General features: G+C 44.5%; 1 protein-coding gene across 1 annotated transcript in view; it reads right to left on the bottom strand.

Moving 5' to 3' along the window:
* Nucleotides 1-18,214, bottom strand: part of GPR39 (G protein-coupled receptor 39) — a 135,056-nt gene that overhangs the window by 44,530 nt on the left and 72,312 nt on the right. The window lies entirely within an intron of this gene.

Below are 18,214 nucleotides of genomic sequence, written 5' to 3' on the forward strand. Positions count from 1 at the left end.
TGTGGGGAACTAGTTCAGATTAAACTTCTTTTGCTCACACAGAAAAAACACTATTTTGCCAGCTGCCTCTCTTTTATATTGAGAGGTACCCAGCTTGAGTGCCTCTGCTGACCACAGTGTGGCATTAGGGCACGAAGAGGGTGGTGGTCTCTCCAGTGACTTAGGAATGCTGAGGGCATTATATCAAAAGCTAACACCTTAGATTTAATCCAGAAACCAATAAGCAGCCAGTCTCATGCTACCATAAAAAAGAACTGATTGATAGGTAGGCTGCCACATTATCATCTTAAATTTCTGGATTGACTTCAGGCATAGCCTCAAGTAGAGATACTATAATGGAAGTTAAGGCCATGTCTTACTACTGGATAAATTGGCACTGCTGCGATCAATGCAGTGGTCTCAATTTAGCAGGTCGGGTAAAGACATTGTAAGTTAATGGGACAGCAGTCTATTGACATCTGTATTCCACCTACCCGAGAGGCAGAAGCTATGTTGACGGGAGAATGTCTCCTGTTGACATAGCACGTTGCAGAAACCCCTATAAATCAACCTAAGTTACGTCGACTTGAGTTACATAACTTATATAACAACTAGTGTAACTTAGATCGACTTACACTATTAGTGCAGACCAGGCCTAATGCAGTATCTCATTTTCTTAAAAAGAAGCATGTGAGTAAGCAGTTGCAGGACCAGGGACTAAGAGACTATGCAAACAAAGGGGGAGGGAGAAAAGAGCACAGTAGTTGTTGCCCCAGTAATCAGAGAACTCCATGCGTAGCACAGAAACAGAGCTCATTCAATATCCTGTGTGTGTTATCTGACTAGTGGTTTATAAAAGCTCTAATGTAGTATGGCAACATCAAAGTGGATACAATATTTTACATTAAACAAAACTGTCCCCTTCTTATACGGAACAAAGTAAAAGTGCTCTTCTTTTGCCAAAATCCTTCTTTCCTCTTTATAAGTTGAAGGGCTATTTATTCTTCTCTGACCACATCTCCAGTTAGTGCTAATGAGATTTTGATGAACCCAGAAAATACAAGCTATTGTAACAGTTTTGATCACATGCGAAACCCAGGTTGCGTTTTGTTTTGGTTTTTTACTCCTGAAAGAGAAGAGTAAAAGATGTCACTATCTCGGTGGAAAAGATCTAAGGGGATGTGTATGCTCAGGGACTCGACTAGCATAGTTATAATTAACATTTCATTATAATTTTCCTTAGAAACTGGTTTCTAAGGGATTTGACTCAATAGTAAATATTGGTTCTGCACTAACATTTTCCATGCAATAGCTCCGTAGGTGTCAAAAATAGCTTTGACGTCAAACCAAAGCTAGGCAATTCATAATGCTGTACAATTGCTGTTGGTTTTTATTAACAATGCAAGCAAAAGTATACATGTATTAAGAACTTGATTCAGAAAAAAATAAAGGCATTTGGCATCTAGAATACTCAGTAGTGGGTATTGTATAATGTTAAGGTTCTAACAGGAACCAGAACTATTGTTTCCAGTTCTTGTAGTTTTGACATGATGTACAGGTCTGGGACCTCTGAATAGCACAGGTCAATGTACACTGTACAAACCACCACATCAATGTAGTTACAATGCTGGTATCTCCAACATGGTTAATCTAGCATGTGGAGAGTGGATGGGCCTGAACCATCTTTTGACTTAGAGCCAGAGAAAGGAAATTAAATCAGTGGTTTATAAGAGAAAGAACTGATGCAGTGATTTTATATCCAGCCAAATGTGAACATCTATAAAAAGGGCAGAGCATCTATTCTGGCATGTAAATACTACTTCCAAAATAAGGCACAGTGGGAAGATGTCAGAATAAGTCTGAGGAGGAAGAATGCCACTTAGAGACACTGGGTAGCAGTCTCTAAAGCACCCAAGGGATCATGTCACAGTATTGCCTGCGATAGCAGGGGACTGGACTCAATGACCCAGGAAGTCCCTTCCAATCCCATGTTCTAAATCCCAGTGGGGCTTCATTTGGGGGTCATAGTTACTTTTGAAAGTTGCACCAAGTAGCCTTACATGTTGATACAGACATTTAGAATTGCTTGATTTGTACTACTTCAGGTTGCAGTTATTAATTATCCACGTTACCACTGAATGGAAATTGATCATCACCTAGGAGTAACCTATTAATCACTAGATTCTAATACATTCAAAACAATGGGAGCTTTGCCATTGACTTAATTGGAGAAGACACTGTCCTAATTTCTCCATAAAGATTAAAACCAGAATGTATCCATACTGTAAAATATTTACAGCATACAGAATGGGTTTATCATCGTTCCTCATAGTAAACACCTGTTATCCTGTGGCAGGAAAGTGGTGGAGAGGAACCTCAAAACAATTATTCTCTCCCCATTACAGCCAAGTTTTGCTCCTTTTGTTGGCTCTCATTATGGCTTTTACTTGTATATTACTGTCTGCAAACAATGATCTCCTTTATAGCCCTTCCTCTTGTGATATATGCAAAATCCTTCTGAAAAAATTAATGTTATTTGAATAAGTAATTCCAAATATCTTTGTATGTAAAATGTTGACACTAAACAGAATAGGGATTTTGTTAATTATATTTTCTACTTTTCCCAATAATTAAGAATATGAGTTATACTACAAAAATGTTAGTCTTTAACATTCCGCCTGCTCTCTCCTGTAGAGGCAGAATAAATGAAAGTTATCAAAGGATCACGTTTAAGTATTTGGAGTAACTTAAGAACAGACTTTACAAGAGCTTTTTTTTTTTTTAAATGTATAAATCAATGGAGTCAAGTTGCCAAAATAGCTGGGATGAAGGTAACAAGAGAGTAAGTGAATGAGTTAAGGAAACCTGGAATGGCACATACTTGTCTGGTCTTTTTACGTGGCACTATTTTCCCAGCATAAAGATCCTGCTATGTAAGTAAAAATAACATGGTTGGAGATGTCACATTTTGTAGCATTCAAAGTAATAAAGGAATGCTCTTCTTGCCTGGAACCAATCTTTATATACAGAGCTGCGATCTTGTCCAAATTTTGATCACACTAGTTCACATCCTGGATTTTTATGGTCTATCTTTATTTCTCATTTTTATCATGGTGTGTGGGGGGGACGGGAGCGTATGAGAAGTAATATATGGCCCATGTGCTTTTTGTTCAGATAAAGGGCAAGCTTTTCTTACCTTGATTAGTTTATTCTGTCTAAAAAGTAAGAATAAATCAAGTGCTTAGAGTGGAGTGTGAGAAAACGCCTTACAATACACAGGCAATATCTATGAAATTAAAATATAAAGATATTGCCAGAAAAAGAACCACTCAGTGTTGGGCCAATTTTTTTTTAAATTTGCAAATATGAGTTGCTATAGCATGTTCTGCACTAGTTCACTGTGCAGAACTTCTGTTGATGTGCAGAATAGAGAGTGCCCAGTGAAGACATGAACTCCAGATAAAAGTTCTGAAATACAGATTAGAGGGACTGGTCACTTATTAGCTCAAGTGAAATTAGCTGCAACCTAGATCAGATTTAAAAAAAAGTAATTGAAATTGCATCACCACTTAGCAGATGTTATGTGCAGGAAAACAAAATTCAGATAGAAAATGTGACAATTTCACAAATCCAATGAGCTGCCAAGGGCAGGATTTGCCATCCTTACTCACGTCAAATGGAATTGGATTCAGTGAGGAAGGCACTACTCTGTGTGAATACAGAGGAGATAATTGGGCTCCAGGATCAGAAGGGGAACCAGATGGCAGAGCTGGGGGGGACCCAACTAGAGTATGGCACCGCTTGGCTAGGAGTAGTGAAAAAACCTTTACTTTGACTTTAAGGAGCCCATGAGGAATTATTTTGTGGTCTCTTCGGGAAGTTTCACATTAACAGGGTTCCGGCTGTGGTGGATTTTGCAAAGAGATCACACACTGAGGCTGCCTTATCACAAGAGATGGCTCTTCCACATCAGGACTGAGGTACCTTAGTGGGACAGTGTGTGGTAGATGCCTGGACTGTATCTATGATTAATTACAAAGATAGGACTTTTCCTTTCCCATCCCTGTTGAGCCAGTACCTTTCATAAGAAGCCCCTATCAGCATCTGCATCACTATTGACGATCCTCTCCAACACTGTACAATTGCATACATGGTACTCTAACATAGTATCGACGTCTTGTAGCTAACTACGGTGTTACTAAGAGAAAGGAAAAAATGAAGATACCAGCAGCAGTCCCTGACACCAAAAATGTAGACTCTTCATGACATTTTCAAGAGCATAGACAAGGGATGCAAATCAAAATGCATGGCACACAAATGCTAATCAGAGAATAGAGTCACTGTCGCTTTTGCTTTCGCTTTGACCCTTTCGGCATCACTCATGCTAGAAATACTGAAGTTCATGGCACACAAAACCTAAATAGGCACAAATTAGATACCTGAAATTCGTTATCTTGAACTGTCTAATTAGTAGCTTGAGGAGTACTGCAGTGCTGCTGAAATATGGACCATGTTGCTCATTTTACTTAATTCAACTATTCATTGTGTGGAGCAGGGGTCGGCAACCTATGGCACGCGAGCCAATTTTTAACGGCACGTTGCTGCCTGCCGGAGTCCCGAGGACACACAGCCAGTGAGGTGCAGAGTCCATGCTCCCCCAAGAGAAGATCCACCTCAGCGGCCTGCCCTTGGGCTCCCGCGTCCCCTTACCCGGCGAGGAGACCTGCCCGGGGGCGTGGAGGGGCCCGCTCACCTGGGCCGCTCTGGCATAGGTGGCCATGGCAGACTGGCGGCGTGCTGGGGGAGTGGGTTCACTGCGGGACCCTGTCCCAACTCCCGGCGGTAGGACACGGGGGCGGTGGAGGCAGGAGAGGCCGGTGGCAGCAGCAGCACCGGCTGCTGAGTGTCCCCAGGAGGAGGCACCTGGCCACGGCCAGGGACCGGTACCTGCTGTTCCTGAGTTGGGAGGAGTGGAGAGCTCCACAGCATGGCAGCACTGAGCACGTAGAAGGTGCAGGCGAGTGGGAATCGGTGGTGGCCAGAGAGCCCTGGGCTGAGGAGCTCACATACTGCAGGGTCATGCGCCGCCCGGAACAGCTCCTCCAGACACAGCCAGAGGGGACTCTCTTGCTGGGGAGCGCTAGTTGCGCTTGTGCAGTGTGCCGCGGGGCCCCGAGTGGGTGAGCCAGCTGGGGGCCGCAGGAGTGGGGAGGGCTCTGCCCTGACTCCCCCCCACACACACACACACACACACACCCAGCCTCTGCCCTGACTCCCCCACACACACACCCAGCCCTCTGCCCTCAGCCCTGCACACACAGAGCTCTGCCTGAGCCCTGACTCCCCCCACACCACACACACAACCCAGCCCTCAGCCCTGACTCCCCCCCACACACACCCAGCCCTCTGCGCTGAGCCCTGACTCCCCCCTGCACACACCTCCCCAGCCTCTGCCCTAACTCTTGCACTCCTCACATACCCAGACCCCCACCCCCATGCACCCCCACATCCCCACCCCTCGCACCAAATGGGAGCTCTTGCACATACACCTCCTGCATATTCCCACCTGCACCCTCGCACCAGATGGGAGCTGCCCATTAAGTGCCCCACCCCAACCTCCGCCCCCAGCCCTGAGCCCCCTCCCTCATTCTAGCTCCTGGCCAGACTCTTCACCCCCAGCCCTGTGCTTGGTCCACTTCCACCCTCAGCTCAGTGCAGAGAGAGGAAGAGAATGGGCCAGAACCAGGGAGAAGGTAGGTAGCCACTGTATGTGGGCAGGGCCGGGACCCCAGACTGACAGCGGGCTGAGCGAGTCTGGCAGCCAGGATCCCAGCTGGCAGGAGCTTGCGGATGGAACCCCTGAGCAGCCGTGGGCTGAGCAGTGGTCTGGGGTCCTAGCCACTGGCCCTGCATGGCCCGCTGCTGGTCTGGGATTCTGGCTGCCGGACCCTTGCCAGCCAGGGTCCCGACCACAGGCCCCGCTCAGCCCGCTGCTGGCCTAGGTGAACAGAACCCCAGACCAGCAGCTGAGCAGGTCGGCGGCATAAGATCAACATTTTAAATTTAATTTTAAAAGAAGCTTCTTAAACATTTTGAAAACCTTGTTTATTTTACAATACAAAAATAGTTTAGTTATATAATATATAGACTTAGAGAGAGACCTAAAAAACGTTAAAATGTATTACCGGCACACGAAACCTTAAATTAGAGTGAATAAATGAAGACCCGGCACACCACTTCTGAAAGGTTGCCGACCCATGGTGTAGAGCAAACTGACTAATTTCTATCCTTGAAGCAACAAAGTGAAGTTGCTAATTTGTTTAATTATACTCAAGACTTCCACTGAAACCCCAAAGTGTAACTTGAAACAGGAGCATTCTGTGTGCCACTAAAAACGATGAACATAAAGCAGATGGAGTACTAAGTTTATGCTGGCAGAGGTCTATTGACTATGCAGAGCTGGACGGTCATAGGTGGCAGACTCATTTCAACTTACTGAAACATTAGTTTGTTTTCCTTGTCAGTAGATGAGTTTACAATAGATCTTGCTGAATAATTCATTGCATGGGTCTTCATGTGGGTATTTTACTGTCGGAATATCTAACATACTGCACTAATCTATAAATACTGTAAATGTTCCTAGCAGATAGCTTTATTTTATGCTGCACTAGTCTTTTTTAAGTGTAGGGGACAGCATAGATATTTTACTGTCTCTCTTTTAGCAACACCAAATGCTACAACATTAGTGTTATTAACATATGCATTAGCTCAAGCTGATTTGCTCTTCCAGCTGCTGTTCCAAACTCCCAAGGAGAGGCTACAGCAGTGAATCAGATAACACTAATGAGTGTGTTAATGAAGTTCCTGCAGCGGAATGTGTAGCTTGGAGACCGGCATTAAAAGCATATTCCTCTACCCTTGAAAACTAAGATGGTTCATAGCTGTTGATTTTTATTTATTTATTTATTTATGTACTCGCTCACTGCTCAGCGTAAATTCCTGCTCAGGAGGAGGATTCAGCAAGAGGAATGCCCAGGATGGAGAAATGAAAACACAGCAATCTATTCTGAATCCAAAAGCAGAGAATTAGAGTTAATTAGGAAACATATTCCAGCTGGACTTTTGCCAGCTTCACTCTGCCCTGTAAAGTGCTGCCAAGCCCTGGTTTGCCTTTCATTAACTGTGTGTCTGCTCTCGCTTTCCTGAGTTTGTCCTCAATAAATTGTTTCTTTCCCTTTTATTACTTTAATAATGTAGTCTCTCTCTGTTAGTACCAGAGCCGAGATTCTGTTTCTGCAATTTAATTAAACTAAATTTCATAAATCAAATGCTGTCTCTTTTGGTGCAGGGGAGAATATATATATAAAAGCAAACTGACTGGGGATGAAGAGGGAAAATCATTTTAAAAATTCCTCTGGTTGCAGCAGGAAACACGAACTCATCAAACACAAACTCAAAATACAAACCCACCTGGAGTCCTGGAAACCAAGCTAGTTACGGCTTCATTTGTGTTTTGAAAATATATGTAATAAGTGGTATCACACATACGCACACCAAAAAAAAAAAATCAATCAAAATATCATAAATAAATATGATAGCTAGCATCACTATAGAAGCCCACTAATAGAAAAACCCTGCAGGCTTTCAGCACTACAACCCTCAGGTTAATAAACACAGGTTTCCCCCTATTCCTTGATGCAGCGTCTTCCAACAGAGAAGTCATTGCTTTTCACAGTTATTTCTCCCGTCCCTCCCTGGGAAACCAAATGGTGTGGAGTTAGTTTGGCAGCACTTAGTCAGTACTGCACTTCAGTCTGATTATATGGGATCATATATTGGATGAAACTGTGGCGGCGGCAAGGGAGACCAACCTCGGGAGGGACCAGCGGCTTGCAGCCAATCCAAAAGAGCATGCTAGAATAAAAGAATGGGGCAGAGGGAGAACCTTAACCAATATTTTATTTCCTGTTGATTTTCTCTGGCAAGATGATTTGCATGCAGACATCTGGGTTGCTAGGACTTGTTCACTTCTCAGAAATAGCTCTGAAAAGGTTGTTACAAGGAGGAGGGAGAAAAATTATTGTTCTTAACCTCTGAGGATAGGACAAGAAGCAATGGGCTTAAATTGCAGCAAGGGCGGTTTAGGTTGGACATTAGGAAAAAGTTCTTAACTGTCAGGATGGTTAAACACTGGAATAAATTGCCTAAGGAGGTGGTGGAATCTCCATCATTGGGGATTTTTAAGAGCAAGTTGGACAAACACCTGTCAGAGATGGTCTAGGTAATAATTAGTCCTGTCATAAGGCAGAGGACTGGACTAAATAATCTCTCGAGATGCCTTCCAGTCCTATGATTCTATGCATCTCAGCTTATAACAGATGATCTGCTTAGAGCTGAAGTTCCAGGGAGATCTGTTGCTTTAAAGAGGAACTTACATGAGGCTGACATTTAGCCTGGGTCTACATTAGAGAGAGTTAGCTTGACGTATGCTACCTTATGTCGACCTAACCGTGTAAGCATCTACACTAAAGTCTTGCTCCCACCAATGTAACTTGCCCACTACCCTGATTTAACTGCACTTCCATGAGAGACGCAGTGCTTAGGTCGATATAGTTTGGTCGACACAGTGTCCACGTAGGCACTGCATTGCTTACATTGACTGTTGCTGCCTTTCAGTAGCCATCTCACAATGCCCCACAGTGACAGTTAAATCGGTGCAAGCGCACCACTGACACAAGGGGCATAGTGTGGACTTGCAAAAACAAGTTAATTACCGTGATGGCTGCACGTTGATGTAACTTAGGTCGATTCAATTTTGTAGGATCGACTTGCCCTCAGAGTGGGATGCATGAAGGGACTTCAGCATTGCAGCGCTAACTTTTAGCCACCACTGAAAAAACCAAAACACACAAAGACCACTGGGATCCACGAAGCCAAGTTGGACACCTAAGCTCTTTATACAATGAATGGGGAGAGATAGGCACCTATGAATGCGATGCACAAAAGCCAGCATGCTAGGCAAAGAGAGTAATGGGAGATGCCAATGAGAGGAGTGTCTGGTAATCCCCATTCCTTTCTCGTACATAAGAAACTCCGTGCAGCCCAGACATATGCCCCTATCTATGTTTGCAATCCATGAATGGGAACCTGTCTTGTGAAGTCAAGTGGATTAGGCACCCAAGTAGTTTCTTAAAGGGATGAATCAGGTGCCTGCCTCATTCCACACAAAGTGGCTGGCAGAGGAAGTGGTGATGGTCGTAACTTTTAGCCCAGTGGTTAGAACATTTGCCTAGGATATGGGACACCCAGATTCATCTCCCCATCTGCTACACCAGAGAAAGGACTTGACCAGGGATCTGCCACCTCTTTGGAGAGGGCTCCAACCACTAAGCTATGGGAGATTCTGGTGGGGGGCTCCCTCAGTCGGTCCTGTTGAGCTGTGCCACTGTGGATACATAACGAAAGAGCGACTGGAGCAAGGGAACTGGACAACTGGTCTCCCACCTCTCTGGCAGGTGCCCTGAACACCAGGCTACATCCTTACATTTCCTCTGGCCTAATAGTTGTTCCACGGTGAGTAAATATTTAAATAGTCATTTGGTTGGAGGGGCCAGGGTGGGGGAGGGAGGCAGAGAGAGAGATTCTGTAGCACCACCACCAGTAGCCAGATTTGAATAGGGCCCAATCCAGTAGGCCAGCTCACAGGCCACTGACCCTTGCATGCAACATTGATTGATGCATACCCATCTTCCCCCAGTTTGTGAATTGCTCTGGGGCTTAGGCAGGAGATAGGCATCATCTAGATGCCTAGGAGGAGGCAGCAGTGCACATACCCTAGGGTCTAAAATTTAGGTGCCTAGGGGACTTTTACAGAGGAAACTTCGGTGACAAGCGAGTTTAAACACCTGCAGGGTTAGGCGACAGCCAAGTGGGCATTTCAGGGATTGCAATGGTGCCACACATGGGGACTTAGGAGTTTAACTCACTTTGTGGATCCCATCCTCAGTCTCTGGTGGGAAAAAAAGACCACAGGAGAGAGCACCTATCACTTATGAACTGTGCGGCAGTCCAACAGCCTGGTCTAGAAATTCATCTCAGCCTCCGCTTACTTTTCTCAGTCTCCAATACTCAACATTTAGTCTGTAGCAGCGAGTGCCACCATGCAGTCTCAATGAAAGACAAAGGACAATATCTTATATCCATTTAGCTCTGTTTTTTCCCCGCCCCCATGATCATAAATGGTTTGGGGTCTGCGCCAACATTTAAGCCCTACAGCAGCTATCCTTGCTGCAGAAAGACAAAAAGAAAAGAGTGATTTAGCCAGTGCCCATTATGCCCTTAAGATTTCAGGCTTCTCACATCCATAATACACCTGTCACTTAATCACCACTGGCTCAGGGAGCACCATCAAGTCTGCTGCCAGACCCATGTGTTCTGCAAAGCAAAGCACCCAACTGCCTTCTGGCCAGCAGGCCATCTGCATTAAGCTGATTTAATCATTTTTTTAGTAATTTATCACAGCTGTATAAAAGTAAAAAAAAAAAATACAAAAAAAAATGGAGTTTGCACAATGCAGGCTTTCACTGGCCTTTGGGGAACACATGTGAACAAAATGAAATCCTCTCTCACCAGGGAAACCCAGCCACTATTCAGTTCCATTGCTTGGGGATTTTCTGCCCAGCAACAGGGCAGTGAATATTTCTTTGAATTCCTACTCAAGCCATCCTATGAATTGGGGCATTATGACTCTCACTGTAGGAAGGGTTCTCAGAGCCACAGAATTAAAAAAAGCAAACACCCATGATCAGTATCCAGTCAATATGAAGGCCCAGACTTGAGAGCATGTTGTTGGTTCACGTACTTTGCTCCACCCATCGAACAGATTAGGCCTCTTAGATATTTGCCTATTGAATTTACACAGAATTGTAGCAGCTGAATATTACACAAAACACGAATGCTGCAAGGCTACCTTATCCTCTCCCCATTTGTCTGCCTCCTACTATCATAATAAAAAGGTCCTTCCCAATTTTATTTGTGTTGAGAGCCCAGCATGGCATCACTGAGTCCTGATTTGGCCTTCTGGGGCTACCAAGGGTATGTCTACAATGCAGTAAAAAAAACAAAAAAAAACAACAACAAAACATGACACCAAGTCTCAGAGCCTAGGTCAGCTGACTGAGGCTCAGAGGACTTTGGCTGGGGACTGAGGGTATAAAATTGCAATATAGACTTTAGAGCCAGGGCCCCACCCTGAACCCAACACTGCTATTAGATAACCCTGCAGCCAGAGCCCACGCCAGCTGACTTGGGCCAGCCCCGCCCATACCATGGCTCTTTCATCGGAGTGTAGACATACCCTAAAAAACAAATAAGTGATAATCGTATCCTGACTGGGACTAACCAGATATGAAGCATATTTATGCTGCTTTCTGGAAGGTCAATGTTACATTAGTTAATACTATAGCAACAAGATTATATGAATGAACAAGGCACTCTCCCAATTCTCATGTACCTCAGGATATTTGGTGCAGTTTTTTAAAGCCTGAGCTCCTGGAAGCATGTGAGTAGGTGAGAACCTCAGCTTCCCTTCCATAAGGGGAGAAAGTTTCTAGCCCTCGTGGTTGTGGGGAAAATTTTGAGAACATGAATTGAATGAACAGTAAAGTGTCAGAAACCAGGAGGCCAATAAAACCCCCAAATTATTTTTTTTAAATCTCATAATTTTGGGGGCCCTGACTCATGATTTTTGAGCACTCAGGTGGCAATATTAACAAGACCAGACCACAACACACTTTTCCAGCAGTCAAAACCACCACCACCAGTACCTTTTTCCCCTAAAGCTGACTACGCCAGCTGCACCACATGCCAGAACACTTTCAAATCCCCTGTCTCTCTCCAATTGCACCTACCTACAATCCAGATTGTGGGGAAGGGGAAATCCAATACAATGTAAGAGACTGTTTTTGGAGATTATCATCCACCCTGGAGCATTTTCTTGCATCAAAATTCCTTTGCTGGATCCTTTTACAATGCCAGTTCACTATCATCAAGCAGTGACCGTGAGGCTTCAAAGAGCACAAAGTAGATATTAAAGAATTGAGAGCCCGCTACCAGCATTGCCAACCCAAATCACAAATCATGAGTTGGGCTCCAAAAAAAGTGATGAAATTGGCTTAAAAATCATGGGATTTAAGAGAAAAAGATGCATTTTGAGGGTTTATTTGCCTCTTGCATTCAAAGCTTTTCACGTACACTGGGATAAAAATTCCATTTTTTCTTCACAGCCAGGAAAACTAGAAATATTTTGCCCTAGTCCTCCTGACAACGGATAAAACAGAAAATAAAACCACATTAATAACAATAGATAACACAAAGTACTTGGAGATCATCAGATGGAGGGCAGTTTACACAAGTGCAAAGTACTCTACTAACATTGATGAATTAAACCTCTACAGACTTAACCACATGATTAGTGTGTTTTCTTCAGTTCAGATGTGGAAACAGATAAAAGTTAAGTGACTTGCCCAATGTCACCTGAGTGAAGGGTGAGGAGTCAGGAATACCACACAGATATCCTGACTCCCAGCCCTCTCCTCTAGCCACTAGACCCAGCTTCCTTCCTGTATGCTAACTTGAGTAATTCAAAATACAGAATCTCGTGCTCAAGATACAGAAACAAACAAATCACATTCAGTATTGTGAAACATATCATTAATGTGAACCTGCACCTTGTTAAAACTCATTTCATTTCTGCAGACAGCACTTTCAAAGTTCTGTTTTATTTATTTATTCAACGTTTCCCTCTCCTCCCTCCCTCCACTCAATATGCTTTTTCATTTAATATGCCCTTTTGATTAAAACACCTTGGAAATAAATAAATAGTATGAAGCCAAATGTGCACAGATCAGATTCTGTCCTCTTTTAAATTAATGGAACTTCGTTTACTGCTGTTGCTTTATTTAAATTGAAGGAAGGAAGAATCTGGCTCAGTGTTTGCATAGCGTCCAGCTACACTGGAACTATTCACCCACAGCTGGCCCGTGCCAGCTGACTCAGGCTTGCAGGGCTTGAGCTAAGGGGCTGTTTAATTGTGGTGTAGATGTTCAGGCTGGGACCCTGTAAGGTGGGAGCATCACAAAGCTCAGGCTGCATCCTGAACCCAAACGTCTACCCCGCAGTTAAACAGCTCCTTAGCCTGAGCCCCAGGAGTGAGTCAGCTGGCATGTGCCAGCTGGGGGGTTTTAATTGCACCGTAGACAAACGTATACTGACCACTAGGAAGTCTTGGTTTTATTAAGTTTATAACGGATTTAATTTCCTGAGTGCTCTCGACTTGGAAAGAACAGGTTGTTTATGTACTTTTTAGATTTTCAAATGGCCAAGAGAGAATCAGACCTTGTTTTCCATTATCTGACTATTGTTGTGCACTCTAAAAGATGATGAATGAGGAGAAAAGAGTAGCTTTTTACCAGATATTGGTTTTCTCTAAGCATTGATATCCACCAGTCCAGAATGTCGGTCTTTTCCTCTTTTCACTGTATCAGTGGCAGATGCCAATCGTGTTCAATTAGTCTCTCAGAATTCCTTTTACAAAGCTCACATTCTCAGGTATAAAACTAGAGTGTTTCTTTACCAGTCAACTGCTTTTTCCATTGAAACTGTCAATCAGTCAATAAGAAAGGAGGGACCTTAGACTGATGGGTCTTGATGTTCAAAGGAAAAGAGAAAAACAATTTATAAGTAAGAAATTGCTTTCTCTACTGCTTCAAGCGTCTACCACTATGGGAAGTGGGAAACAGCAATGATTAGCTTCTTGTCACTTTGTGGGGAAGGGTATGCTAGCCAGCAGACCCGCTATGTGTAATATGCTGTCTTTAAACATACAGCTGTCTTGAATATTCTTCCAACACCCCCAACATTTCAAATTGTGTCTCTTGAAACAAAAGATTAGAAGGGGTGGGGTGGGATGAGTGATGTGTTAGTACAAGTCCTCTTGGAGACTAACTCGTTTTAGCCCTAAGGTGTTGGGTTTTTTTTAAGCATGTTAAAATAAAAGGGCGCCTAGCACTAAACTGGCCTCATTGACGTCTGCTTAAGACCTGACATGTTGTTTGAAGTATGACTTAAAAATTGCTCTCTCTCCATCCTCATAGTACTTCAAAGAGTTAATCGATGATAAACAGAACACACTGAAAACCAAGCTAAATATCCCAAATGGAACAGATTGCAGGCTTCCTAAAAAAAAAGATTCACTGAAATCTAAAAGGGTTCTCTCTTTTTTCCTAGTTCTTATTCAGAAAGTCCAAAAATTGTAACTCTCACATGTCCTTATACAAAAGGATGAGGACAATAAAACTTTTAAGAAATTCAGCTTTGCTTTGAAGCAATTGGGCAATAAAAGTACAGAGATAAAATAGGAAGAAAACAGACCTTCAGTACTGCACAGATCTACAAAACCTTTAGCATCTTGTCAGTTTCCCACTTTTCTAATCCCTTAACCTCTATATTCAGAAACAGCAGAGCAAGACCCAGGTCAGATAAGACCAATCAAGACAAAAGATAATACGCAGTTTAGAATCACTCTTATCCTCCTCCAGATAGCAATAGTTTAGGAGCCCGGCAGCGGACTTAAAAACCCTTACTACAGTCTCACTACCAGATACTTCAACAAAAGAGACTGACTGAACAGCTTTATGGGTTCTGGGTTCAAGAAGTCAACTTTGCACACTGGGAAATATTGGCTAAACTCTACTTGGACTGACCAAAGCATGTATTGCTGACCTCTGAGGTGCACGGTGACAAACAGTCTGTACAACTCTATACCTAGATAGCAGAGCCACCTGCTGGCACAAAGAATTCCTTAATACCCTCAACTCTCCTTCTTGCCTCTGTTGGTTACTTATGGCATTAGTTATACAGCTCCATAAAACGTGCCTGGCACAAGGAGTCCTATTTTGCCCAGCTCTGCAGACTATGTTTCCTTTTCTTCATTTTTCCTGCATTTAAGCTTTTCCTCCCTTTATCTGTCAGAAAAACTTAAATCACCCCATGACAGAGCACTATTAGCAAAACCTCTGGTTACTGAGGGCTTCTACACTGCAATTAGGCAGTAGGGTTGCCAACTTTCTAACTGCACAAAACTGAACACACTTGCCCCATCATCATCCTCCTCCCCCCTGCTCACTTCATCGCCCCTTCCTCCGTTGCTCGTTCTCCCCCAACTTCACTCATCTCAACAGGCTGGGGCAGGGGATTGGGGTGCAGGAGGGGCTGAGGTCTCCAGGTGGGGGTACAGGCTTTGGGGTGGAGCCAGGTATGAGAGATTTGGGGTGCCAGAGGGGGCTCTGGGTTGGGGCAGGAGGTTGGGCTGTGGGAGAAGGTGAGGGCTCTGAGGTGCAAGGGGGGGCTCTGGGCTGAGGCCAAGGGATTGGGATAGAAGGGGCTCAGAGCTGGGGCAGGGGATTGAGATGCAGGCTCTGGCTGGGGGTTTGGGCTCTGGAGTGGGTCCAGGGATGAAAGGTTTGGGTGCAGGCTCTGGCTGTGGGTGTGGGCTCTAGCGTGGGGCCAGGGCTGAAGGGGCTTGTGGTGCAAGAGGGGGCTCAGAGCTGGGGATTGGGGTGCAAGCTCTAGCTGGGATAGGGGGCTTGGAGTGCATGCTCCGGCTGGGTGGCGTTTAACTCATGCGGTTCCCACAAGTGGCCAGCATGTCCAACTCCTAGGCATGGGGCAGTCAGGTGGTTCTGCGCACTGCCCATGCCCACAGGTGCTGCCCCCACAGCTCCAGCCAACGGAAGCTGTGGAGCCAGCGCTCAGAGCAGGGCAGCACATGGAGCCCCTGTGCATAGGAGCCAGACATGCTGGCCGCTTCTGGGAGCCACATGGAGCCAGGGAACCTGCCTTAGCCCCACCAGGCTGCCAATCAGATTTTTAGCAGCCCACTCGGGTCACTTTTCAACCAAAAACCAAACACCTGGCAACCCTATTAGCCACGTCTGGCCTGTGCCAGTTGACTTGGGCTCATGGCGTTGGGCTAAGGGGATGTTTATTTGCAGTGTAGATGTTTGTAGTTGGGCTAGAACTCGAGCTCTAGGACTCTGTGACGTGGGAGGGTCCCAGAGCTTAGGCTGCAGCCAAACCCCAGAACAAATATGCTGCAATTAAACAGCTGCTTAACTCAAGCCCAGTGAGCCCATGTCAGCCGACATGGGCCAACTGTGGGTTTTTAATTGCAGTGCAGACACACCCTCGGGTTGTTGCAGCACTGGGAAAAGTGCAGGGTTAACTGAAGTCAAGTCAATTTATCAGCCTCTGCTGAGGACTACTGACACAGGTGGCAATTGCTAGGCTAATGAGAAAATTGGGACAATGCAAGTGGGGGGAACAGGAAGCAGGAGAGAAGCTCAGAAAATGAGTCTGGGCTGAGGATAGAAGGCTACATGGAAGTCATCTGCTGTTGTAAGCCTGCAACACATTCCATTATACTTTGCATATACTTCTAAAATAGTGGATTCTTCATATACTTGTTCCCTTAATAAGAAAAAGTGGGTGAACACAGCACTGATCTGATGGCTAAAAAAGCAACACAACAGTCAGCGGCAGAGTCTGTTTGTCCACCACTTTGAGACACAACTCAGGGTGTCTCAATGGGATCAGAGTCCAAGAGAATCTTACATTGTGAATTGTTCTCCCGGCCAAAGCTGTCTTGTGATGAAGATTCTTCTTGGCATTGCATACTTTTATGCTCTTTAGATCTTTCATCTTCTAAGCTAGAAAGAACATTTGCTGGATTTAAAATAAATCATGTGTCTTGTCTGCTAATCAGGTATCACTCACTACAGTTTTATTGACATCAGATGTATCATGCTGCAATGCAGCTAGCTAGATCTGTCTGTAGAAGTCTTCTGCTTGGAATGATCATCTCTCTCTTCCTGAGGTTAGCTGTTGCCTCTGAATACTAATTACCTAACTATAGAATTCTCTTTACTTTTGAATAAAGTAATGTACAGCCCTTGCTTTCTATTTTGTCCTCCACTTCACTGAAACCTCTTGTATCATTTGCAGAGACGGGACAACCTTAGCATCTAATTCATACCCTGATTTTTAGAATATTCTTGTTTTATGGGCAACAAATGTCACTTTTAACGTATTTTGTTTCAGAGGCTCAATTCTAGCATTAATTTCATGTGCCCCCCTCCTCCAAGCTATGCAGATTCTCCATTCAGTCAGCTTGCACTTTGCAATGCAAGGGAGGTGGGTTAAGCACCAGAACTGCAGCTAGGGCAAACCCTTAGACATGTCCATATTGGGATCATTAAGACAGAGATAAATATTTTCATGAATCAATGTTGTTTCTAGGTATTTAAGAGACCGTTCTAAACATCTCCAGATTAAAGCCAACAAGCCATCCATTTTCATAAAAACAGCAGAAGTTGCTAAACTGGGTCTGGACTTAAATCAGAATGTTGGCCTTATCATACGAAAGCTGAAATGCTCTTCTGAAGGGTTTAAAGCTGTTGAAGAATCCACATTAGCAGCAATTCCACATGTAGATTTTAATACTAGATACACATTAAAAAACAGTTGAAAGCTTGCTCCTTTTCTTACATTATTACCTGAGCCACCTCTAGGGGAAGACAATCAAGTCATCAGCAAAGCACTTAAGTTACATACATAGCATTGCACATTGGAATAATGGAACTACTCTCATGCTTAATTGTACATGCTTATGTGTTTGGGAGATTGGAGAGCAAGGGTGAGGAACCTTGCATGGTCACTAGCTTTGCTACCCCTACCACAAACGAGATACTTGATTATTTTGTGCTCCATTCTCTTCAAAGCTTGGTCCACTAAGTTCTTCAGTATGTGTCTGTAGTTTCAGCAACTCATGCTCAGATTCCACCCCCCAACTAGGTTCTGAAACCAGAACAGAAAGTATTTTACAGGCTGACCTAGAGTTGCCAGGTGTCCAGTTTTCGACTGGAATGTCTGATCGAAAAGGGATCCTGGCAGCTCCAGTCAGCACTTGAGTGGGGCTCCCAGCCTGCCGTGGCTCTGCATGCCTCCCAGAAGCAACGGCATGTCCCCCCACCGGCTCCTACATGTAGGGGCCGCCAGGAGGCTTTGCATGCTTCCCCCACCTCAAGCACAAGCTCTGCAGCTCCTACTGGCTGGGAACCATAGCCAATGGGAGCTGCAGGGGTGATGCCTGTGGACTGGGCAGCATGCAGAGCCACCT

This window comes from Chelonoidis abingdonii, chromosome 10, assembly GCF_003597395.2.
Source record: "Chelonoidis abingdonii isolate Lonesome George chromosome 10, CheloAbing_2.0, whole genome shotgun sequence".
NCBI classification, from domain to species: domain Eukaryota; kingdom Metazoa; phylum Chordata; order Testudines; family Testudinidae; genus Chelonoidis; species Chelonoidis abingdonii.